The sequence below is a fragment of the Ictidomys tridecemlineatus genome, chromosome 13 (assembly GCF_052094955.1).
Source record: "Ictidomys tridecemlineatus isolate mIctTri1 chromosome 13, mIctTri1.hap1, whole genome shotgun sequence".
In the NCBI taxonomy this organism is placed as follows: domain Eukaryota; kingdom Metazoa; phylum Chordata; class Mammalia; order Rodentia; family Sciuridae; genus Ictidomys; species Ictidomys tridecemlineatus.
Genome location: NC_135489.1, coordinates 86,126,097 through 86,152,210, shown reverse-complemented (window position 1 = coordinate 86,152,210; position 26,114 = coordinate 86,126,097).

Here is a 26,114-nt window from a genome sequence, read left to right as displayed (position 1 = left end):
GAAAGTGTCACAGGAAGCAGGGGCAGCCTCCATCTCATGGGACCCTTGGAAGCAACAGTTAGGACAGAGTGGTTTCCAAGGCAGTGACCTCATTCAGTTCCTGAAGGAAGTGACCTCACCACACTTCCTTGGTGATGGAACTCTCTGAACTTGGGATCCAGGAAGCCAGGCACCCAGAGGCAGTCCCAGTGCCAGTCCCAGTGGGCTCACTTGTTTGGATTTACCAAGGACAGAGTCAGTCTTTCTTGGTACCTACAGATGTGAGGATGGCCAATTGCCAAGAAAGCTCTGAAGGGGGTCTTTCCTGAGAAAGCAGGTAGTGGCTCACCCCTGGCTCCTGATCACTTCACAGAATTGGCCAAGGAGTCCAGATCTGAGACAGGACAGGCCATTTCGGGGGAACATAGTATGGCCCACCAGTCAGAGGACACTGAGGGTAGTCACAGACCTACTTGGGGGAAGGAGGTGGCTTTGTGGGTGTGGGTGTGAGTCTGTGGTTTGGTCTCATGTTCTGAGAAGAGCTAGGAAAGGCGGTTTGTTTGGTTTGGAGTGGACTCTTTCTAGCAAGTCTTTTGACAAGGCGAGTGTTGCTATGTCTGTGTATCGCACTGTGTCCGTGGTTGTAGACATTAGAAAAGAGAATGCATCAATGGATGTGTCCTGTCTAGTAGAAAGCTTCCAGCATTCATCCTGCCCAATTTATGAATGGACTGGCGCTTGCCTTATCCATGGGCAAAACCTACTATCTTCCTAAATTTCTGGTTTTTTCCTGAATTCTGGCCACTCTTCAGAATAGGCTCATGGTTTTGTGTCCAAGATATGTACCACCTCCAAGCTTGGTGACATTTCCATGTACTAGATAGCTGAAATGAATAGTGAGCATCTCAGAAAACTCAGATATCAGTGGGCCCATTAAAGTCTCAGTGGAGAAACCCTGCTTTGGGCCTTTTGCTTACCTATTGTTCTGTTTCCCTGGATGTCAGCAAGGTCTTTGCCTCAGGACACCCCTTTGTGAAGCCTGAAGAAAACAGTTTTCAAATGCAAACGAACGGGCATCACTTGTGGCTCTTTGCTTAATTGCTTTGCAAAGGGATGTGTCTGAATCAGCCTCTTGGCCCTGTGTAAGGCTGTGGCTTAGATTGTCAGCACCTGATGGATCTCAAGAAAGATCCCATATGTGCATCCATAGCCAATATGGCAAAAAAGCAGTCAATGTGGATGAAGTCTCTGGCCTTCCTCTGTAAGGTTCCTGTCCTCCATCAAGTGAGAATAGGGATCCTTTGGGTCAAATGAGTTTTTCAAAGCCCTGCAGAGGCTAGCCATTATGTGCTTGGGTTTTCTCATGACTCCAATTCACACAAAGAATCTATACCCCAAGATCAGCAGGCCTCCAAGCGGAGAAGCTGAGCAGTATTAAAGGCATGCCTATTTGATCACTCCTGGTTCAAAGGAAGGGTGTCCAGGCCACCCTGACATTAGGCAAACGATGGGCAAGGGAGCTTATTGTGGACACTGTCTTAGGCTGCGCCCCTCATGGAAACCTCCAGCCAGAGGTTATGAGTATTGTCTATATGGAAGAAGATGAGGGCCTTTTGGCAGTGTTTTGGTTTGAATTGTGGTCATTTGTGTGGCGGTGGAAGAGAGGACTGGGTCCGCCTGGGCTTGAACTCTGGTGTGATTCCCTTGGAGACTGAGTTCTGGAACTGAACTCAGAGAAGTATTGCCATGAATTGAGTTGGGATTTTCCAAGGCCACTCATGAGAGCCCCCCCTGGAAACTGAGATCGAAGCCCAGGGTGACTTTCCACAGAACACTGGGAATCTCAGCCAGGATATCACATGATTTTATTCTTAAAGACCTGGCAGCCATAGTTGAGAGTCAAAACACACATGGACCTCACATTGTACACCTCAGTGGGCCTGGTTTCAGGTGACGTTTTGGCCACTCTTTGGGGAGCCTTGTTTGTTAGAGTTCTCCAGAGATTTCATTGAAATGATCTTTCTCACCATTTAATGGTTCCTGAATGAATGGAAACCCACAGTGCCTCCAACTTCATCCTTTCAAAACGGCTAGATAAATACCATGCAAACTTTGAAATTCCCATGACCAGGTGGCACTGGAGAACCTTTGGATGTCCTGTTGCTGATCATGAGTGTACCAGACAGGTGCCTTGATTGACGGGTTTCATGAAAATGATGAAGAACAGAGATGCCAGTATGGTGGGGCCTGCTGAGTAGTGGGCCTAGAGCAGTGGTGTGCAGGTGTGTGATAAAACATCTGTGGTGGGGCCATGTGGATCTGCGATGGGCTTCCAAATGGCTTGTGACTGACATGGTGCACCCAGCAGACCCTTATATGTAAAGGCATCTTGTTATATGAAGAGGTTTCAGAACAATGTTCAAAATCAGGTTGCTATGGTCAAGGGGCCACGCTCTGTAAGATAGAAACATGGTTGGTGCATTCTCCTAGGACCCTGACCCACCACACGTGACAGAACTCCCTCCAGCACTGTGTCCCAGTTAAACTCCTTGTATTTCGTGAAGCAAATACCAAACTCCTAGTGCAGCAGCAAGAAACACCACGAAAAGTGGAGGATGACCAAATGGCTTCAGAGTCCCCACGGGGAGACACTTAGCCCCCAATGGCCACAGTTTACCTACAAAGAGAGAATTCAGCACTTCTGCCTCATGTTCATTGGAAAATCAGAAACCATATCCTCCAGGTCACATAGATGAAGACCCAGCTTTGATGGTCTCACTACAAAAGAAGCTAAAGCTCCTGACAACAACATATATTTCAAAAGCCCATTCTCAGAGGCAGTTTCTCAAGAAGTCTTTAGGCCAGCAGAGCTCCATGTTTGTGGAGTGTTTATCCTGTCCCTTACTTCTGGAAACTCCTCTACCACCTCCAAAGTTGTGAACTCCAGAGCATTTTTCATTCCACATATGTATTCAATGATTTTCTAACTCTTCTTCTCGAATTGCGTCTTACATGGGGCAAGGGTATTGTCAAGGCATTTTTCTGGATGATTGTGGGAAGATTTTGTGTAGAACACATTTGCATAAACATTGGATTTATTTTCCTATTTTCCATTCCAAAAACTGAATCCCTGACACTAACCCATACCCTACTAGACTCTGACTACGAATCATAATATGATAGAGAAAAATAACCCAAACAGAATAAAAATACTAGCAGTTCAGAGGAGGCATGATGCGTAGTCGGACAGGCCTTTTGAATTATAAAGGGTACATGTTATGAATCTAGTCCAATGTAATAGATCTCCATGTGTTTTTAAACTTAACAAATATGTGAATTCCTGTCTCCCTTTCTTTGCAGCCTATTCAGCACATGTCTTTTTACATGCACATACAGAATCCTACCTGGTTTCCCAGCTACATTCTTTTGAGGTGGCTGACTTGGCAGATACAATCTGTGACAAGAAATCACTCCTCCTAAATGCTGTTTGAACTGAAAATCAACCTATGGGTGAGCTTCCTACTTGAACAACATGATACATACATCCATGTTCAGTAAAATAAATATTTTTGGATCTTTGGATGATCTATATTTCATGATGAATTTCAATTGGCATATATATTTTTACTTCTCAATGTCTCTGTGTTTGTGTTTGTGTATATATATATATCTATGTATATATACACACACACACACTCTCCAGATGTTTCAAAATATAAAATATATGTGTCTTATTTTACACTCCCTAAATTCATGTTCATGTATGTGGATTTATAATCAAGTTTTCACAAGATTATTCTCAGAAATATTCATCCACCTGAAATACGTATTTGTTTCCTAGTACTGAAAACTAACTTCAGTGAATGGTGAATAGAAATCCTAACATTTCTTCAGTAACTGACCCTGTTTAACATCAATGCAAGTAGACTCCTATGGGACATGATGTGTATTTAGACATTTATTTTTATTCAACACTGGCACATTACTATTTCTTCAGTTGATGCACATCATAGGATATATATTTCATCCTCATGTTCACAAATTTCTAGGCATTTGGTTCACTTTCCATCAAATCCTGCTTCAGAACACATGTATTTTTCCATGTTTCTTGACTGGTCTTTTCATGAGACTTCTTTCCAAGCATATTATTTTGGATTTCCATAATCACTTTGGAACCAAAACTCACACACCCCTCATGGTAAACCATCACCCTAATATTACGATTAGATGTATAACTGGTTGGAATGAATGATCTTGTATCAATATCCTATATATTTTCAGATATCAATTCAATCCATTATTTAAATTGGAACCAGTTATATTCTTTATTCACAGTGTGGTCTATTCATGCATTATCTCTATACTCATAGACCCTGGGTATACCTATTTGTACCCCCGAATGCTAATTTATACGTCTTCAATACATTGCTCCCAAAAATAGTTGAAGAAATACTCATGTCACCTGATCTACATATATATTTTATCACAGTGATATTCTGGACACAAAATGCAAAGGTCACACTTATGATTGTACCAAAGCCTAATTGGAAAGTTAGCATGGATTACTAAAACCATCCTTGTCCAGGTTGCCTAATGCTCTCAAATGTCAATCCTATTGGTGACTACACATTTGTTTCTGCCTGAGATTATATATTCAACCTCAACCCTGTTGAAAATGTCAAATCCTATCACTCACTTTATACTTTTCCTGATTTCCTAATGTCTATATTCATATCTGCTTTCCTACATATCTTCCCCAGTTCATCATTGTGACTGACTCTTCACATGTGCTGACATTTACATTCACTCTCTAACAGACACCCTATTGCTAAAGAACTTTTGGTCCAAATATTATACCCACTCTTCTTCCTAAACCTACTGACTATCTTCCTAATCCTACCTCCTATCCCTTTTTGACTGGATCTTCTCTTCTACATTCAATCATCCAAGGTACAAGGTCCTATGCCATTGTATATGGATTTGTCAGAGACATCTGTACAGAATGTAATTCAAAGCTAAGTATTTCAATCAAGGGCCCAATGCCATTCTGGCCTTCAAATCTTACTTAGATTTCTGTTTTCATACATATATTTCACCTCTATATTATTATAAATATCACAGGTTCCCAATATCATTCTTCATCCAGCAGAATGATTTCTAACCCAAATCGAACATGTTCTTAACCCCAAGCATTTACTTTTCCCTCAATCTAACTTTACAGAAGAGCAGGGACAGAGTTGGTCTTACAATACAGGAATGTAGGGGATCTTCCACCTGCTGAGAACCTCAAAGGTCCATGCAGAAATGATCCCTGGAGAAGATGTAGGCAGCCAGGAAGGACCTGAGAGAGCAGAAGTCATCTTCTGTGGCAAACAACCTGGTCAGGATGAAAAGATGTGTCTGAATGAGCCTCTCTCTTCTTAATGTAGACAAGATGGACCAAACCAGGCCTGTGTGGAGAGCTTTTCCTGGGTGCCTATGGTTGATATACCATTCTAACTTGTGAAAGTGTCACAGGAAGCAGGGGCAGCCTCCATCTCATGGGACCCTTGGAAGGAACAGTTAAGACAGAGTGGTTTCCAAGGCAGTGACCTCATTCAGTTCCTGAAGGAAGTGACCTCACCACACTTCCTTGGTGATGGAACTCTCTGAACTTGGGATCCAGGAAGCCAGGCACACAGAGGCAGTCCCAGTGCCAGTCCCAGTGGGCTCACTTGTTTGGATTTACCAAGGACAGAGTCAGTCTTTCTTGGTACCTACAGATGTGAGGATGGCCAATTGCCAAGAAAGCTCTGAAGGGGGTCTTTCCTGAGAAAGCAGGTAGTGGCTCACCCCTGGCTCCTGATAACTTCACAGAATTGGCCAAGGAGTCCAGATCTGAGACAGGACAAACCATTCCGGGGGAACATAGTATGGCCCACCAGTCAGAGGACACTGCGGGTAGTCACAGACCTACTTGGGGGAAGGAGGTGGCTTTGTGGGTGTGGGTGTGAGTTTATGGTTTGGTCTCATGTTCTGAGAAGAGCTAGGAAAGGCGGTTTGTTTGGTTTGGAGTGGACTCTTTCTAGCAAGTCTTTTGACAAGGCGAGTGTTGCTATGTCTGTGTATCGCACTGTGTCCGTGGTTGTAGACATTAGAAAAGAGAATGCATCAATGGATGTGTCCTGTCTAGTAGAAAGCTTCCAGCATTCATCCTGCCCAATTTATGAATGGACTGAGGCTTGCCTTATCCATGGGCAAAACCTACTATCTTCCTAAATTTCTGGTTTTTTCCTGAATTCTGGCCACTCTTCAGAATAGGCTCATGGTTTTGTGTCCAAGATATGTACCACCTCCAAGCTTGGTGACATTGCCATGTACTAGATAGCTGAAATGAATAGTGAGCATCTTAGAAAACTCAGATATCAGTGGGCCCATTAAAGTCTCAGTGGAGAAACCCTGCTTTGGGCCTTTTGCTTACCTATTGTTCTGTTTCCCTGGATGTCAGCAAGGTCTTTGCCTCAGGACACCCCTTTGTGAAGTCTGAAGAAAACAGTTTTCAAATGCAAACGAACGGGCATCACTTGTGGCTCTTTGCTTAATTGCTTTGCAAAGGGATGTGTCTGAATCAGCCTCTTGGCCCTGTGTAAGGCTGTGGCTTAGATTGTCAGCACCTGATGGATCTCAAGAAAGATCCCATATGTGCATCCATAGCCAATATGGCAAAAAAGCAGTCAATGTGGATGAAGTCTATTGCCTTCCTCTGTAAGGTTCCTGTTCTCTACCAAGTGAGAATAGGGATCCTTTCGGTCAAATGAGTTTTTCAAAGCCCTGCAGAGGCTAGCCATTATGTGCTTGGGTTTTCTCATGACTCCAATTCACACAAAGAATCTATACCCCAAGATCAGCAGGCCTCCAAGCGGAGAAGCTGAGCAGTATTAAAGGCAGGCCTATTTGATCACTCCTGGTTCAAAGGAAGGGTGTCCAGGCCACCCTGACATTAGGCAAATGATGGGCAAGGGAGCTTATTGTGGACACTGTCTTAGGCTGCGCCCCTCATGGAAACCTCCAGACAGAGGTTATGAGTATTGTCTATATGGAAGAAGATGAGGGCCTTTTGGCAGTGTTTTGGTTTGAATTGTGGTCATTTGTGTGGTGGTGGAAGAGAGGAGTGGGTCCGCCTGGGCTTGAACTCTGGTGTGATTCCCTTGGAGACTGAGTTCTGGAACTGAACTCAGAGAAGTATTGCCATGAATTGAGTTGGGATTTTCCGAGGCCACTCATGAGAGCCCCCCCTGGAAACTGAGATCGAAGCCCAGGGTGACTTTCCACAGAACACTGGGAATCTCAGCCAGGATATCACATGATTTTATTCTTAAAGACCTGGCAGCCATAGTTGAGAGTCAAAACACACATGGACCTCACATTGTACACCTCAGTGGGCCTGGTTTCATGTGACGTTTTGGCCACTCTTTGGGAAGCCTTGTTTGTTAGAGTTCTCCAGAGATTTCATTGAAATGATCTTTCTCACCATTTAATGGTTCCTGAATGAATGGAAACCCACAGTGCCTCCAACTTCATCCTTTCAAAACGGCTAGATAAATACCATGCAATCTTTGAAATTCCCATGACCAGGTGGCACTGGAGAACCTTTGGATATCCTGTTGCTGATCATGAGTGTACCAGACAGGTGCCTTGATTGATGGGTTTCATGAAAATGATGAAGAACAGAGATGCCAGTATGGTGGAACCTGCTGAGTTGTGGGCCTAGAGCAGTGGTGTGCAGGTGTGTGATAAAACATCTGTGGTGGGGCCATGTGGATCTGCGATGGGCTTCCAAATGGCTTGTGACTGACATGGTGCACCCAGCAGACCCTTATATGTAAAGGCATCTTGTTATATGAAGAGGTTTCAGAACAATGTTCAGAATCAGGTTGCTATGGTCAAGGGGCCACGCTCTGTAAGATAGAATCATGGTTGGTGCATTCTCCTAGGACCCTGACCCACCACACGTGACAGAACTCCCTCCAGCACTGTGTCCCAGTTAAACTCCTTGTATTTCGTGAAGCAAATACCAAACTCCTAGTGCAGCAGCAAGAAACACCACGAAAAGTGGAGGATGACCAAATGGCTTCAGAGTCCCCACGTGGAGACACTTACCCCCCAATGACCACAGTTTACCTACCAAGAGAGAATTCAGCACTTCTGCCTCATGTTCATTGGAAAATCAGAAACCATATCCTCCAGGTCACATAGATGAAGACCCAGCTTTGATGGTCTCACTACAAAAGAAGCTAAAGCTCCTGACAACAACATATATTTCAAAAGCCCATTCTCAGAGGCAGTTTCTCAAGAAGTCTTTAGGCCAGCAGAGCTCCATGTTTGTGGAGTGTTTATCCTGTCCCTTACTTCTGGAAACTCCTCTACCACCTCCAAAGTTGTGAACTCCTGAGCATTTTTCATTCCACATATGTATTCAATGATTTTCTAATTCTTCTTCTCGAATTGCGTCTTACATGGGGCAAGGGTATTGTCAAGGCATTTTTCTGGATGATTGTGGGAAGATTTTGTGTAGAACACATTTGCATAAACATTGGATTTATTTTCCTATTTTCCATTCCAAAAACTGAATCCATGACACTAACCCATACCCTACTAGACTCTGACTACGAATCATAATATGATAGAGAAAAATAACCCAAACAGAATAGAAATACTAGCAGTTCAGAGAAGACGTGGTGTGTAGTTGGACAGGCCTTTTGCATTATAAAGGGTACATGTTATGAATCTAGTCCAATGTAATAGATCTCCATGTGTTTTTAAACTTAACAAATATGTGAATTCCTGTCTCCCTTTCTTTGCAGCCTATTCAGCACATGTCTTTTTACATGCACATACAGAATCCTACCTGGTTTCCCAGCTACATTCTTTTGAGGTGGCTGACTTGGCAGATACAATCTGTGACAAGAAATCACTCCTCCTAAATGCTGTTTGAACTGAAAATCAACCTATGGGTGAGCTTCCTACTTGAACAACATGATACATACATCCATGTTCAGTAAAATAAATATTTTTGGATCTTTAAATGATATATATTTCATGATGAATTTCAATTGGCATATATATTTTTGCTTCTGAATGTCTCTGTGTTTGTGTTTGTGTATATATATCTATGTATATATACACACACACACTCTCCAGATGTTTCAAAATATAAAATATATGTGTCTTATTTTACACTCCCTAAATTCATGTTCATGTATGTGGATTTATAATCAAGTTTTCACAAGATTATTCTCAGAAATATTCACCCACCTGAAATACGTATTTGTTTCCTAGTACTGAAAACTAACTTCAGTGAATGGTGAATAGAAATCCTAACATTTCTTCAGTACCTGACCCTGTTTAACATCAATGCAAGTAGACTCCTATGGGAAATGATGTGTATTTGGACATTTATTTTTATTCAACACTGGCACATTACTATTTCTTCAGTTGATGCACATCATAGGATATATATTTCATCCTCATGTTCACAAATTTCTAGGCATTTGGTTCAATTTCAAACAAATCCTGCTTCAGAACACATGTATTCCTCCACGTTTCTTGACTGGTCTTTTCATGAGACTTCTTTCCAAGCATATTATTTTGGATTTCCATAATCACTTTGGAACCAAAACTCACACACCCCTCATGGTAAACCATCACCCTAATATTACCATTAGATGTATAACTGGTTGGAATGAATGATCCTGTATCAATATAAGATTTCCTATATATTTTCAGATATCAATTCAATCCATTATTTAAATTGGAACCAGTTATATTCTTTATTCACAGTGTGGTCTATTCATGCATTATCTCTATACTCATAGACCCTGGGTATACCTATTTGTACCCCCGAATGCTAATTTATACGTCTTCAATACATTGCTCCCAAAAATAGTTGAAGAAATACTCATGTCACCTGATCTACATATATATTTTATCACAGTGATATTCTGGACACAAAATGCAAAGGTCACACTTATGATTGTACCAAAGCCTAATTGGAAAGTTAGCATGGATTACTAAAACCATCCTTGTCCAGGTTGCCTAATGCTCTCAAATGTCAATCCTATTGGTGACTACACATTTGTTTCTGCCTTAGATTATATATTCAACCTCAACCCTGTTGAAAATGTCAAATCCTATCACTCACTTTATACTTTTCCTGATTTCCTAATGTCTATATTCATATCTGCTTTCCTACATATCTTCCCCAGTTCATCATTGTGACTGACTCTTCACATGTGCTGACATTTACATTCACTCTCTAACAGACACCCTATTGCTAAAGAACTTTTGGTCCAAATATTATACCCACTCTTCTTCCTAAACCTACTGACTATCTTCCTAATCCTACCTCCTATCCCTTTTTGACTGGATCTTCTCTTCTACATTCAATCATCCAAGGTACAAGGTCCTATGCCATTGTATATGGATTTGTCAGAGACATCTGTACAGAATGTAATTCAAAGCTAAGTATTTCAATCAAGGGCCCAATGCCCTTCTGGCCTTCAAATCTTACTTAGATTTCTGTTTTCATACATATATTTCACCTCTATATTGTTATAAATATCACAGGTTCCCAATACCATTCTTCATCCAGCAGAATGATTTCTAACCCAAATCGAACATGTTCTTAACCCCAAGCATTTACTTTTCCCTCAATCTAACTTTACAGAAGAGCAGGGACAGAGTTGGTCTTACAATACAGGAATGTAGGGGATCTTCCACCTGCTGAGAACCTCAAAGGTCCATGCAGAAATGATCCCTGGAGAAGATGTAGGCAGCCAGGAAGGACCTGAGAGAGCAGAAGTCATCTTCTGTGGCAAACAACCTGGTCAGGATGAAAAGATGTGTCTGAATGAGCCTCTCTCTTCTTAATGTAGACAAGATGGACCAAACCAGGCCTGTGTGGAGAGCTTTTCCTGGGTGCCTATGGTTGATATACCATTCTAACTTGTGAAAGTGTCACAGGAAGCAGGGGCAGCCTCCATCTCATGGGACCCTTGGAAGCAACAGTTAGGACAGAGTGGTTTCCAAGGCAGTGACCTCATTCAGTTCCTGAAGGAAGTGACCTCACCACACTTCCTTGGTGATGGAATTCTCTGAACTTGGGATCCAGGAAGCCAGGCACCAAGAGGCAGTCCCAGTGCCAGTCCCAGTGGGCTCACTTGTTTGGATTTACCAAGGACAGAGTCAGTCTTTCTTGGTACCTACAGATGTGAGGATGGCCAATTGCCAAGAAAGCTCTGAAGGGGGTCTTTCCTAAGAAAGCAGGTAGTGGCTCACCCCTGGCTCCTGATAACTTCACAGAATTGGCCAAGGAGTCCAGATCTGAGACAGGACATGCCATTTCGGGGGAACATAGTATGGCCCACCAGTCAGAGGACACTGCGGGTAGTCACAGACTTACTTGGGGAAGGAGGTGGCTTTGTGGGTGTGGGTGTGAGTCTGTGGTTTGGTCTCATGTTCTGAGAAGAGCTAGGAAAGGCGGTTGGTTTGGTTTGGAGTGGACTGTTTCTAGCAAGTCTTTTGACAAGGCGAGTGTTGCTATGTCTGTTTATCGCACTGTGTCTGTGGTTGTAGACATTAGAAAAGAGAATGCATCAATGGATGTGTCCTGTCTAGTAGAAAGCTTCCAGCATTCATCCTGCCCAATTTATGAATGGACTGGGGCTTGCCTTATCCATGGGCAAAACCTACTATCTTCCTAAATTTCTGGTTTTTTCCTGAATTCTGGCCACTCTTCAGAATAGGCTCATGGTTTTGTGTCCAAGATATGTACCACCTCCAAGCTTGGTGACATTGCCATGTACTCGATAGCTGAAATGAATAGTGAGCATCTCAGAAAACTCAGATATCAGTGGGCCCATTAAAGTCTCAGTGGAGAAACCCTGCTTTGGGCCTTTTGCTTACCTATTGTTCTGTTTCCCTGGATGTCAGCAAGGTCTTTGCCTCAGGACACCCCTTTGTGAAGCCTGAAGAAAACAGTTTTCAAATGCAAACGAACGGGCATCACTTGTGGCTCTTTGCTTAATTGCTTTGCAAAGGGATGTGTCTGAATCAGCCTCTTGGCCCTGTGTAAGGCTGTGGCTTAGATTGTCAGCACCTGATGGATCTCAAGAAAGATCCCATATGTGCATCCATAGCCAATATGGCAAAAAAGCAGTCAATGTGGATGAAGTCTCTGGCCTTCCTCTGTAAGGTTCCTGTCCTCCATCAAGTGAGAATAGGGATCCTTTGGGTCAAATGAGTTTTTCAAAGCCCTGCAGAGGCTAGCCATTATGTGCTTCGGTTTTCTCATGACTCCAATTCACACAAAGAATCTATACCCCAAGATCAGCAGGCCTCCAAGCGGAGAAGCTGAGCAGTATTAAAGGCAGGCCTATTTGATCACTCCTGGTTCAAAGGAAGGGTGTCCAGGCCACCCTGACATTAGGCAAATGATGGGCAAGGGAGCTTATTGTGGACACTGTCTTAGGCTGCGCCCCTCATGGAAACCTCCAGCCAGAGGTTATGAGTATTGTCTATATGGAAGAAGATGAGGGCCTTTTGGCAGTGTTTTGGTTTGAATTGTGGTCATTTGTGTGGCGGTGGAAGAGAGGACTGGGTCCGCCTGGGCTTGAACTCTGGTGTGATTCCCTTGGAGACTGAGTTCTGGAACTGAACTCAGAGAAGTATTGCCATGAATTGAGTTGGGATTTTCCAAGGCCACTCATGAGAGCCCCCCCTGGAAACTGAGATCGAAGCCCAGGGTGACTTTCCACAGAACACTGGGAATCTCAGCCAGGATATCACATGATTTTATTCTTAAAGACCTGGCAGCCATAGATGAGAGTCAAAACACACATGGACCTCACATTGTACACCTCAGTGGGCCTGGTTTCATGTGACGTTTTGGCCACTCTTTGGGAAGCCTTGTTCGTTAGAGTTCTCCAGAGATTTCATTGAAATGATCTTTCTCACCATTTAATGGTTCCTGAATGAATGGAAACCCACAGTGCCTCCAACTTCATCCTTTAAAAACGGCTAGATAAATACCATGCAATTTTGAAATTCCCATGACCAGGTGGCACTGGAGAACCTTTGGATGTCCTGTTGCTGATCATGAGTGTACCAGACTGGTGCCTTGATTGACGGATTTCATGAAAATGATGAAGAACAGAGATGCCAGTATGGTGGGGCCTGCTGAGTAGTGGGCCTAGAGCAGTGGTGTGCAGGTGAGTGATAAAACATCTGTGGTGGGGCCATGTGGATCTGCGATGGGCTTCCAAATGGCTTGTGACTGACATGGTGCACCCAGCAGACCCTTATATGTAAAGGCATCTTGTTATATGAAGAGGTTTCAGAACAATGTTCAGAATCAGGTTGCTATGGTCAAGGGGCCACGCTCTGTAAGATAGAATCATGGTTGGTGCATTCTCCTAGGACCCTGACCCACCACACGTGACAGAACTCCCTCCAGCACTGTGTCCCAGTTAAACTCCTTGTATTTCGTGAAGCAAATACCAAACTCCTAGTGCAGCAGCAAGAAACACCACGAAAAGTGGAGGATGACCAAATGGCTTCAGAGTCCCCACGGGGAGACACTTAGCCCCCAATGGACACAGTTTACCTACAAAGAGAGAATTCAGCACTTCTGCCTCATGTTCATTGGAAAATCAGAAACCATATCCTCCAGGTCACATAGATGAAGACCCAGCTTTGATGGTCTCACTACAAAAGAAGCTAAAGCTCCTGACAACAACATATATTTCAAAAGCCCATTCTCAGAGGCAGTTTCTCAAGAAGTCTTTAGGCCAGCACAGCTCCATGTTTGTGGAGTGTTTATCCTGTCCCTTACTTCGGGAAACTCCTCTACCACCTCCAAAGTTGTGAACTCCTGAGCATTTTTCATTCCACATATGTATTCAATGATTTTCTAACTCTTCTTCTCGAATTGCGTCTTACATGGGGCAAGGGTATTGTCAAGGCATTGTTCTGGATGATTGTGGGAAGATTTTGTGTAGAACATATTTGCATAAACATTGGATTTATTTTCCTATTTTCCATTCCAAAAACTGAATCCCTGACACTAACCCATACCCTCCTAGACTCTGACTACGAATCATAATATGATAGAGAAAAATAACCCAAACAGAATAAAAATACTAGCAGTTCAGAGGAGGCATGATGCGTAGTTGGACAGGCCTTTTGAATTATATAGGATACATGTTATGAATCTAGTCCAATGTAATAGATCTCCATGTGTTTTTAAACTTAACAAATATGTGAATTCCTATCTCCCTTTCTTTGCAGCCTATTCAGCACATGTCTTTTTACATGCACATACAGAATCCTACCTGGTTTCCCAGCTACATTCTTTTGAGGTGGCTGACTTGGCAGATAAAATCTGTGAGAAGAAATCACTCCTCCTAAATGCTGTTTGAACTGAAAATCAACCTATAGGTGAGCTTCCTACTTGAACAACATGATAGATACATCCATGTTCAGTAAAATAAATATTTTTGGATCTTTAATGATAAATATTTCATGATGAATTTCAATTGGCATATATATTTTTACTTCTTAATGTCTCTGTGTTTGTGTTTGTGTATATATATCTATGTATATATACACACACACATTCTCCAGATTTTTCAAAATATAAAATATATGTGTCTTTTTTTACACTCCCTAAATTCATGTTCATGTATGAGGATTTATAATCAACTTTTCACAAGATTATTCTCAGAAATATTCATCCACCTGAAATACGTATTTGTTTCCTAGTACTGAAAAGGAACTTCAGTGAATGGTGAATAGAAATCCTAACATTTCTTCAGTAACTGACCCTGTTTAACATCAATGCAAGTAGACTCCTATGGGATATGATGTGTATTTAGACATTTATTTTTATTCAACAGTGGCACATTACTATTTCTTCAGTTGATGCACATCATAGTTTATATATTTCATCCTCATGTTCACAAATTTCTAGCCATTTGGTTCACTTTCAATCAAATCCTGCTTCAGAACACATGTATTCCTCCATGTTTCTTGACTGGTCTTTTCATGAGACTTCTTTCCAAGCATATTATTTTGGATTTCCATAATCACTTTGGAACCAAATCTCACACACCCCTCATGGTAAACCATCACCCTAATATTACCATTAGATGTCTAACTGGTTGGAATGCATGATCCTGTATCAATATAAGATTTCCTATATATTTTCAGATATCAATTCAATCCATTATTTAAATTGGAACCAGTTATATTCTTTATTCACAGTGTGGTCTATTCATGCATTATCTCTATACTCATAGACCCTGGGTATACCTATTTGTACCCCCGAATGCTAATTTATACGTCTTCAATACATTGCTCCCAAAAATAGTTGAAGAAATACTCATGTCACCTGATCTACATATATATTTTATCACAGTGATATTCTGGACACAAAATGCAAAGGTCACACTTATGATTGTACCAAAGCCTAATTGGAAAGTTCGCATGGATTACTAAAACCATCCTTGTCCAGGTTGCCTAATGCTCTCAAATGTCAATCCTATTGGTGACTACACATTTGTTTCTGCCTTAGATTATATATTCAACCTCAACCCTGTTGAAAATGTCAAATCCTATCACTCACTTTATACTTTTCCTGATTTCCTAATGTCTATATTCATATCTGCTTTCCTACATATCTTCCCCAGTTCATCATTGTGACTGACTCTTCACATGTGCTGACATTTACATTCACTCTCTAACAGACACCCTATTGCTAAAGAACTTTTGGTCCAAATATTATACCCACTCTTCTTCCTAAACCTACTGACTACCTTCCTAATCCTACCTACTATCCCTTTTTGACTGGATCTTCTCTTCTACATTCAATCATCGAAGGTACAAGGTCCTATGCCATTGTATATGGATTTGTCAGAGACATCTGTACAGAATATAATTCAAAGCTAAGTATTTCAATCAAGGGCCCAATGCCCTTCTGGCCTTCAAATCTTACTTAGATTTCTGTTTTCATACATATATTTCACCTCTATATTATTATAAATATCACAGGTTCCCAATACCATTCTTCATCCAGCAGAATGATTTCTAACCCAAATCGAACATGTTCTAAACCCCAAGCATTTACTTTTCCCTCAATCTAACTTTACAGAAGAGCAGGGACAGAGTTGGTCTTACAATACAGAAATGTAGGGGATCTTCCACCTGCTGAGAACCTCAAAGGTCCATGCAGAAATGATCCCTGGAGAAGATGTAGGCAGCCAGGAAGGACCTGAGAGAGCAGAAGTCATCTTCTGTGGCAAACAACCTGGTCAGGATGAAAAGATGTGTCTGAATGAGCCTCTCTCTTCTTAATGTAGACAAGATGGACCAAACCAGGCCTGTGTGGAGAGCTTTTCCTGGGTGCCTATGGTTGATATACCATTCTAACTTGTGAAAGTGTCACAGGAAGCAGGGGCAGCCTCCATCTCATGGGACCCTTGGAAGCAACAGTTAGAACAGAGTGGTTTCCAAGGCAGTGACCTCATTCAGTTCCTGAAGAAAGTGACCTCACCACACTTCCTTGGTGATGGAACTCTCTGAACTTGGGATCCAGGAAGCCAGGCACCAAGAGGCAGTCCCAGTGCCAGTCCCAGTGGGCTCACTTGTTTGGATTTACCAAGGACAGAGTCAGTCTTTCTTGGAACCTACAGATGTGAGGATGGCCAATTGCCAAGAAAGCTCTGAAGGGGGTCTTTCCTGAGAAAGCAGGTAGTGGCTCACCCCTGGCTCCTGATAACTTCACAGAATTGGCCAAGGAGTCCAGATCTGAGACAGGACAGGCCACTTCGGGGGAACATAGTGTGGCCCACCAGTCAGAGGACACTGCAGGTAGTCACAGACCTACTTGGGGGAAGGAGGTGGCTTTGTGGGTGTGTGTGTGAGTCTGTGGTTTGGTCTCATGTTCTGAGAAGAGCTAGGAAAGGCGGTTGGTTTGGTTTGGAGTGGACTTTTTCTAGCAAGTCTTTTGACAAGGCAAGTGTTGCTATGTCTGTGTATCGCACTGTGTCCGTGGTTGTAGACATTAGAAAAGAGAATGCATCAATGGATGTGTCCTGTCTAGTAGAAAGCTTCCAGCATTCATCCTTCCCAATTTATGAATGGACTGGGGCTTGCCTTATCCATGGGCAAAACCTACTATCTTCCTAAATTTCTGTTTTTTTCCTGAATTCTGGCCACTCTTCAGAATAGGCTCATGGTTTTGTGTCCAAGATATGTACCACCTCCAAGCTTGGTGACATTGCCATGTACTAGATAGCTGAAATGAATAGTGAGCATCTCAGAAAACTCAGATATCAGTGGGCCCATTAAAGTCTCAGTGGAGAAACCCTGCTTTGGGCCTTTTGCTTACCTATTGTTCTGTTTCCCTGGATGTCAGCAAGGTCTTTGCCTCAGGACACCCCTTTGTGAAGCCTGAAGAAAACAGTTTTCAAATGCAAACGAACGGGCATCACTTGTGGCTCTTTGCTTAATTGCTTTGCAAAGGGATGTGTCTGAATCAGCCTCTTGGCCCTGTGTAAGGCTGTGGCTTAGATTGTCAGCACCTGATGGATCTCAAGAAAGATCCCATATGTGCATCCATAGCCAATATGGCAAAAAAGCAGTCAATGTGGATGAAGTCTCTTGCCTTCCTCTGTAAGGTTCCTGTCCTCCATCAAGTGAGAATAGGGATCCTTTGGGTCAAATGAGTTTTTCAAATCCCTGCAGAGGCTAGCCATTATGTGCTTGGGTTTTCTCATGACTCCAGTTCACACAAAGAATCTATATCCCAAGATCAGCAGGCCTCCAAGCGGAGAAGCTGAGCAGTATTAAAGGCAGGCCTATTTGATCACTCCTGGTTCAAAGGAAGGGTGTCCAGGCCACCCTGACATTAGGCAAATGATGGGCAAGGGAGCTTATTGTGGACACTGTCTTAGGCTGCGCCCCTCATGGAAACCTCCAGCCAGAGGTTATGAGTATTGTCTATATGGAAGAAGATGAGGGATTTTGGCAGTGTTTTGGTTTGAATTGTGGTCATTTGTGTGGCGGTGGAAGAGAGGACTTGGTCCGCCTGAGCTTGAACTCTGGTGTGATTCCCTTGGAGACTGAGTTCTGGAACTGAACTCAGAGAAGTATTGCCATGAATTGGGTTGGGATTTTCCGAGGCCACTCATGAGAGCCCCCCCCCTGGAAACTGAGATCGAAGCCCAGGGTGACTTTCCACAGAACACTGGGAATCTCAGCCAGGATATCACATGATTTTATTCTTAAAGACCTGGCAGCCATAGTTGAGAGTCAAAACACACATGGACCTCACATTGTACACCTCAGTGGGCCTGGTTTCAGGTGACGTTTTGGCCACTCTTTGGGAAGCCTTGTTCGTTAGAGTTCTCCAGAGATTTCATTGAAATGATCTTTCTCACCATTTAATGGTTCCTGAATGAATGGAAACCCACAGTGCCTCCAACTTCATCCTTTAAAAACGGCTAGATAAATACCATGCAATCTTTGAAATTCCCATGACCAGGTGGCACTGGAGAACCTTTGGATGTCCTGTTGCTGATCATGAGTGTACCAGACAGGTGCCTTGATTGACGGGTTTCATGAAAATGATGAAGAACAGAGATGCCAGTATGGTGGGGCCTGCTGAGTAGTGGGCCTAGAGCAGTGGTGTGCAGGTGAGTGATAAAACATCTGTGGTGGGGCCACGTGGATCTGTGATGGGCTTCCAAATGGCTTGTGACTGACATGGTGCACCCAGCAGACACTTATATGTAAAGGCATCTTGTTATATGAAGAGGTTTCAGAACAATGTTCAGAATCAGGTTGCTATGGTCAAGGGGCCACGCTCTGTAAGATAGAATCATGGTTGGTGCATTCTCCTAGGACCCTGACCCACCACACGTGACAGAACTCCCTCCAGCACTGTGTCCCAGTTAAACTCCTTGTATTTCGTGAAGCAAATACCAAACTCCTAGTGCAGCAGCAAGAAACACCACAAAAAGTGGAGGATGACCAAATGGCTTCAGAGTCCCCACGGGGAGACACTTAGCCCCAATGGCCACAGTTTACCTACAAAGAGAGAATTCAGCACTTCTGCCTCATGTTCATTGGAAAATCAGAAACCATATCCTCCAGGTCACATAGATGAAGACCCAGCTTTGATGGTCTCACTACAAAAGAAGCTAAAGCTCCTGACAACAACATATATTTCAAAAGCCCATTCTCAGAGGCAGTTTCTCAAGAAGTCTTTAGGCCAGCAGAGCTCCATGTTTGTGGAGTGTTTATCCTGTCCCTTACTTCTGGAAACTCCTCTACCACCTCCAAAGTTGTGAACTCCTGAGCATTTTTCATTCCACATATGTATTCAATGATTTTCTAACTCTTCTTCTCGAATTGCGTCTTACATGGGGCAAGGGTATTGTCAAGGCATTTTTCTGGATGATTGTGGGAAGATTTTGTGTAGAACATATTTGCATAAACATTGGATTTATTTTCCTATTTTCCATTCCAAAAACTGAATCCCTGACACTAACCCATACCTTACTAGACTCTGACTACATACGAATCATAATATGATAGAGAAAAATAACCCAAACAGAATAAAAATGCTAGCAGTTCAGAGGAGGCATGATGCGTAGTTGGACAGGCCTTTTGAATTATAAAGGGTACATGTTATGAATCTAGTCCAATGTAATAGATCTCCATGTGTTTTTAAACTTAATATGTGAATTCCTGTCTCCCTTTCTTTGCAGCCTATTCAGCACATGTCTTTTTACATGCACATACAGAATCCTACCTGGTTTCCCAGCTACATTCTTTTGAGGTAGCTGACTTGGCAGATACAATCTGTGAGAAGAAATCACTCCTCCTAAATGCTGTTTCAACTGAAAATCAACCTATGGGTGAGCTTCCTACTTGAACAACATGATACATACATCCATGTTCAGTAAAATATATATTTTTGGATCTTTAAATGATATATATTTCATGATGAATTTCAATTGGCATATATATTTTTACTTCTTAAGGTCTCTGTGTTTTGTTTGTGTATATATATCTATGTATATATACACACACACACTCTCCAGATGTTTCAAAATATAAAATATATGTGTCTTATTTTACACTCCCTAAATTCATGTTCATGTATGAGGATTTATAATCAACTTTTCACAAGACTATTCTCAGAAATATTCATCCACCTGAAATACATATTTGTTTCCTAGTACTGAAAACTAACTTCAGTGAATGGTGAATAGAAATCCTAACATTTCTTCAGTAACTGACCCTGTTTAACATCAATGCAAGTAGACTCCTATGGGAAATGATGTGTATTTAGACATTTATTTTTATTCAACACTGGCACATTACTATTTCTTCAGTTGATGCACATCATAGGATATATATTTCATCCTCATGTTCACAAATTTCTAGGCATTTGGTTCACTTTCAATCAAATCCTGCTTCAGAACACATGTATTCCTCCATGTTTCTTGACTGGTCTTTTCATGAGACTTCTTTCCAAGCATATTATTTTGGATTTCCATAATCACTTGGGAACCAAAACTCACACACCCCTCATGGTAAACCATCACCCTAATATTACCATTAGATGTCTAACTGGTTGGAATGAATGATCCTGTATCAATATAAGATTTCCTATATATTTTCAGATATCAATTCAATCCATTATTTAAATTGGAACCAGTTATATTCTTTATTCACAGTGTGGTCTATTCATGCATTATCTCTATACTCATAGACCCTGGGTATACCTATTTGTACCCCCGAATGCTAATTTATACGTCTTCAATACATTGCTCCCAAAAATAGTTGAAGAAATACTCATGTCACCTGATCTACATATATATTTTATCACAGTGATATTCTGGACACAAAATGCAAAGGTCACACTTATGATTGTACCAAAGCCTAATTGGAAAGTTAGCATGGATTACTAAAACCATCCTTGTCCAGGTTGCCTAATGCTCTCAAATGTCAATCCTATTGGTGACTACACATTTGTTTCTGCCTTAGATTATATATTCAACCTCAACCCTGTTGAAAATGTCAAATCCTATCACTCACTTTATACTTTTCCTGATTTCCTAATGTCTAGATTCATATCTGCTTTCCTACATATCTTCCCCAGTTCATCATTGTGACTGACTCTTCACATGTGCTGACATTTACATTCACTCTCTAACAGACACCCTATTGCTAAAGAACTTTTGGTCCAAATATTATACCCACTCTTCTTCCTAAACCTACTGACTATCTTTCTAATCCTACCTCCTATCCCTTTTTGACTGGATCTTCTCTTCTACATTCAATCATCCAATGTACAAGGTCCTATGCCATTGTATATGGATTTGTCAGAGACATCTGTACAGAATGTAATTCAAAGCTAAGTATTTCAATCAAGGGCCCAATGCCCTTCTGGCCTTCAAATCTTACTTAGATTTCTGTTTTCATACATATATTTCACCTCTATATTGTTATAAATATCACAGGTACCCAATACCATTCTTCATCTAGCAGAATGATTTCTAACCCAAATCGAACATGTTCATAACCCCAAGCATTTACTTTTCCCTCAATCTAACTTTACAGAAGAGCAGGGACAGAGTTGGTCTTACAATACAGGAATGTAGGGGATCTTCCACCTGCTGAGAACCTCAAAGGTCCATGCAGAAATGATCCCTGGAGAAGATGTAGGCAGCCAGGAAGGACCTGAGAGAGCAGAAGTCATCTTCTGTGGCGAACAACCTGGTCAGGATGAAAAGATGTGTCTGAATGAGCCTCTCTCTTCTTAATGTAGACAAGATGGACCAATCCAGGCCTGTGTGGAGAGCTTTTCCTGGGTGCCTATGGTTGATATACCATTCTAACTTGTGAAAGTGTCACAGGAAGCAGGGGCAGCCTCCATCTCATGGGACCCTTGGAAGCAACAGTTAGGACAGAGTGGTTTCCAAGGCAGTGACCTCATTCAGTTCCTGAAGGAAGTGACCTCACCACACTTCCTTGGTGATGGAACTCTCTGAACTTGGGATCCAGGAAGCCAGGCACCCAGAGGCAGTCCCAGTGTCAGTCCCAGTGGGCTCACTTGTTTGGATTTACCAAGGACAGAGTCAGTCTTTCTTGGTACCTACAGATGTGAGGATGGCCAATTGCCAAGAAAGCTCTGAAGGGGGTCTTTCCTGAGAAAGCAGGTAGTGGCTCACCCCTGGCTCCTGATAACTTCACAGAATTGGCCAAGGAGTCCAGATCTGAGACAAGACAGGCCATTTCGGGGGAACATAGTATGGCCCACCAGTCAGAGGACACTGCGGGTAGTCATAGACCTACTTGGGGGAAGGAGGTGGCTTTGTGGGTGTGGGTGTGAGTCTGTGGTTTGGTCTCATGTTCTGAGAAGAGCTAGGAAAGGCGGTTGGTTTGGTTTGGAGTGGACTGTTTCTAGCAAGTCTTTTGACAAGGCGAGTGTTGCTATGTCTGTGCATCGCACTGTGTCCGTGGTTGTAGACATTAGAAAAGAGAATGCATCAATGGATGTGTCCTGTCTAGTAGAAAGCTTCCAGCATTCATCCTGCCCAATTTATGAATGGACTGGGGCTTGCCTTATCCATGGGCAAAACCTACTATCTTCCTAAATTTCTGGTTTTTTCCTGAATTCTGGCCACTCTTCAGAATAGGCTCATGGTTTTGTGTCCAAGATATGTACCACCTCCAAGCTTGGTGACATTGCCATGTACTAGATAGCTGAAATGAATAGTGAGCATCTCAGAAAACTCAGATATCAGTGGGCCCATTAAAGTCTCAGTGGAGAAACCCTGCTTTGGGCCTTTTGCTTACCTATTGTTCTGTTTCCCTGGATGTCAGCAAGGTCTTTGCCTCAGGACACCCCTTTGTGAAGCCTGAAGAAAACAGTTTTCAAATGCAAACGAACGGGCATCACTTGTGGCTCTTTGCTTCATTGCTTTGCAAAGGGATGTGTCTGAATCAGCCTCTTGGCCCTGTGTAAGGCTGTGGCTTAGATTGTCAGCACCTGATGGATCTCAAGAAAGATCCCATATGTGCATCCATAGCCAATATGGCAAAAAAGCAGTCAATGTGGATGAAGTCTCTTGCCTTCCTCTGTAAGGTTCCTGTCCTCCATCAAGTGAGAATAGGGATCCTTTGGGTCAAATGAGTTTTTCAACGCCCTGCAGAGGCTAGCCATTATGTGCTTGGGTTTTCTCATGACTCCAATTCACACAAAGAATCTATACCCCAAGATCAGCAGGCCTCCAAGCAGAGAAGCTGAGCAGTATTAAAGGCAGGCCTATTTGATCACTCCTGGTTCAAAGGAAGGGTGTCCAGGCCACCCTGACATTAGGCAAATGATGGGCAAGGGAGCTTATTGTGGACACTGTCTTAGGCTGCGCCCCTCATGGAAACCTCCAGCCAGAGGTTATGAGTATTGTCTATATGGAAGAAGATGAGGGCCTTTTGGCAGTGATTTGGTTTGAATTGTGGTCATTTGTGTGGCGGTGGAAGAGAGGACTGGGTCCGCCTGGGCTTGAACTCTGGTGTGATTCCCTTGGAGACTGAGTTCTGGAACTGAACTCAGAGAAGTATTGCCATGAATTGAGTTGGGATTTTCCGAGGCCACTCATGAGAGCCCCCCCTGGAAACTGAGATCGAAGCCCAGGGTGACTTTCCACAGAACACTGGGAATCTCAGCCAGGATATCACATGATTTTATTCTTAAAGACATGGCAGCCATAGTTGAGAGTCAAAACACACATGGACCTCACATTGTACACCTCAGTGGGCCTGGTTTCAGGTGACGTTTTGGCCACTCTTTGGGAAGCCTTGTTTGTTAGAGTTCTCCAGAGATTTCATTGAAATGATCTTTCTCACCATTTAATGGTTCCTGAATGAATGGAAACCCACAGTGCCTCCAACTTCATCCTTTAAAAACGGCTAGATAAATACCATGCAATCTTTGAAATTCCCATGACCACGTGGCACTGGAGAACCTTTGGATGTCCTGTTGCTGATCATGAGTGTACCAGACAGGTGCCTTGATTGACGGGTTTCATGAAAATGATGAAGAACAGAGATGCCAGTATGGTGGGGCCTGCTGAGTTGTGGGCCTAGAGCAGTGGTGTGCAGGTGTGTGATAAAACATCTGTGGTGGGGCCATGTGGATCTGCGATTGGCTTCCAAATGGCTTGTGACTGACATGGTGCACCCAGCAGACCCTTATATGTAAAGGCATCTTGTTATATGAAGAGGTTTCAGAACAATGTTCAGAATCAGGTTGCTATGGTCAAGGGGCCACGCTCTCTAAGATAGAATCATGGTTGGTGCATTCTCCTAGGACCCTGACCCACCACACGTGACAGAACTCCCTCCAGCACTGTGTCCCAGTTAAACTCCTTGTATTTCGTGAAGCAAATACCAAACTCCTAGTGCAGCACCAAGAAACACCACGAAAAGTGGAGGATGACCAAATGGCTTCAGAGTCCCCACGGGGAGACACTTAGCCCCAAATGGCCACAGTTTACCTACAAAGAGAGAATTCAGCACTTCTGCCTCATGTTCATTGGAAAATCAGAAACCATATCCTCCAGGTCACATAGATGAAGACCCAGCTTTGATGGTCTCACTACAAAAGAAGCTAAAGCTCCTGACAACAACATATATTTCAAAAGCCCATTCTCAGAGGCAGTTTCTCAAGAAGTCTTTAGGCCAGCAGAGCTCCATGTTTGTGGAGTGTTTATCCTGTCCCTTACTTCTGGAAACTCCTCTACCACCTCCAAAGTTGTGAACTCCTGAGCATTTTTCATTCCACATATGTATTCAATGATTTTCTAACTCTTCTTCTCGAATTGCGTCTTACATGGGGCAAGGGTATTGTCAAGGCATTTTTCTGGATGATTGTGGGAAGATTTTGTGTAGAACATATTTGCATACACCTTGGATTCATTTTCATATTTTCCATTCCAAAAACTGAATCCCTGACACTAACCCATACCCTCCTAGACTCTGACTACGAATCATAATATGATAGAGAAAAATAACCCAAACAGAATAAAAATACTAGCAGTTCAGAGGAGGCATGATGCGTAGTTGGACAGGCCTTTTGAATAATAAAGGGTACATGTTATGAATCTAGTCCACTGTAATAGATCTCCATGTGTTTTTAAACTTAACAAATATGTGAATTCCTGTCTCCCTTTCTTTGCAGCCTATTCAGCACATGTCTTTTTACATGCACATACAGAATCCTACCTGGTTTCCCAGCTACATTCTTTTGAGGTGGCTGACTTGGCAGATACAATCTGTGAGAAGAAATCACTCCTCCTAAATGCTGTTTGAACTGAAAATCAACCTATGGGTGAGCTTCCTACTTGAACAACATGATACATACATCCATGTTCAGTAAAATAAATATTTTTGGATCTTTGGATGATATATATTTCATGATGAATTTCAATTGGCATATATATTTTTACTTCTTAATGTCTCTGTGTTTGTGTTTGTGTATATATATCTATGTATATATACACACACACACTCTCCAGATTTTTCAAAATATAAAATATATGTGTCTTATTTTACACTCCCTAAATTCATGTTCATGTATGTGGATTTATAATCAACTTTTCACAAGATTATTCTCAGAAATATTCATCCACCTGAAATACGTATTTGTTTCCTAGTACTGAAAACTAACTTCAGTGAATGGTGAATAGAAATCCTAACATTTCTTCAGTAACTGACCCTGTTTAACATCAATGCAAGTAGACTCCTATGGGACATGATGTGTATTTAGACATTTATTTTCATTCAACACTGGCACATTACTATTTCTTCAGTTGATGCACATCATAGGATATATATTTCATCCTCATGTTCACAAATTTCTAGGCATATGGTTCACTTTCAATCAAATCCTGCTTCAGAACACATGTATTCCTGCTTGTTTCTTGACTGGTCTTTTCATGGGACTTCTTTCCAAGCATATTATTTTGGATTTCCATAATCACTTTGGAACCAAAACTCACACACCCCTCATGGTAAACCATCAC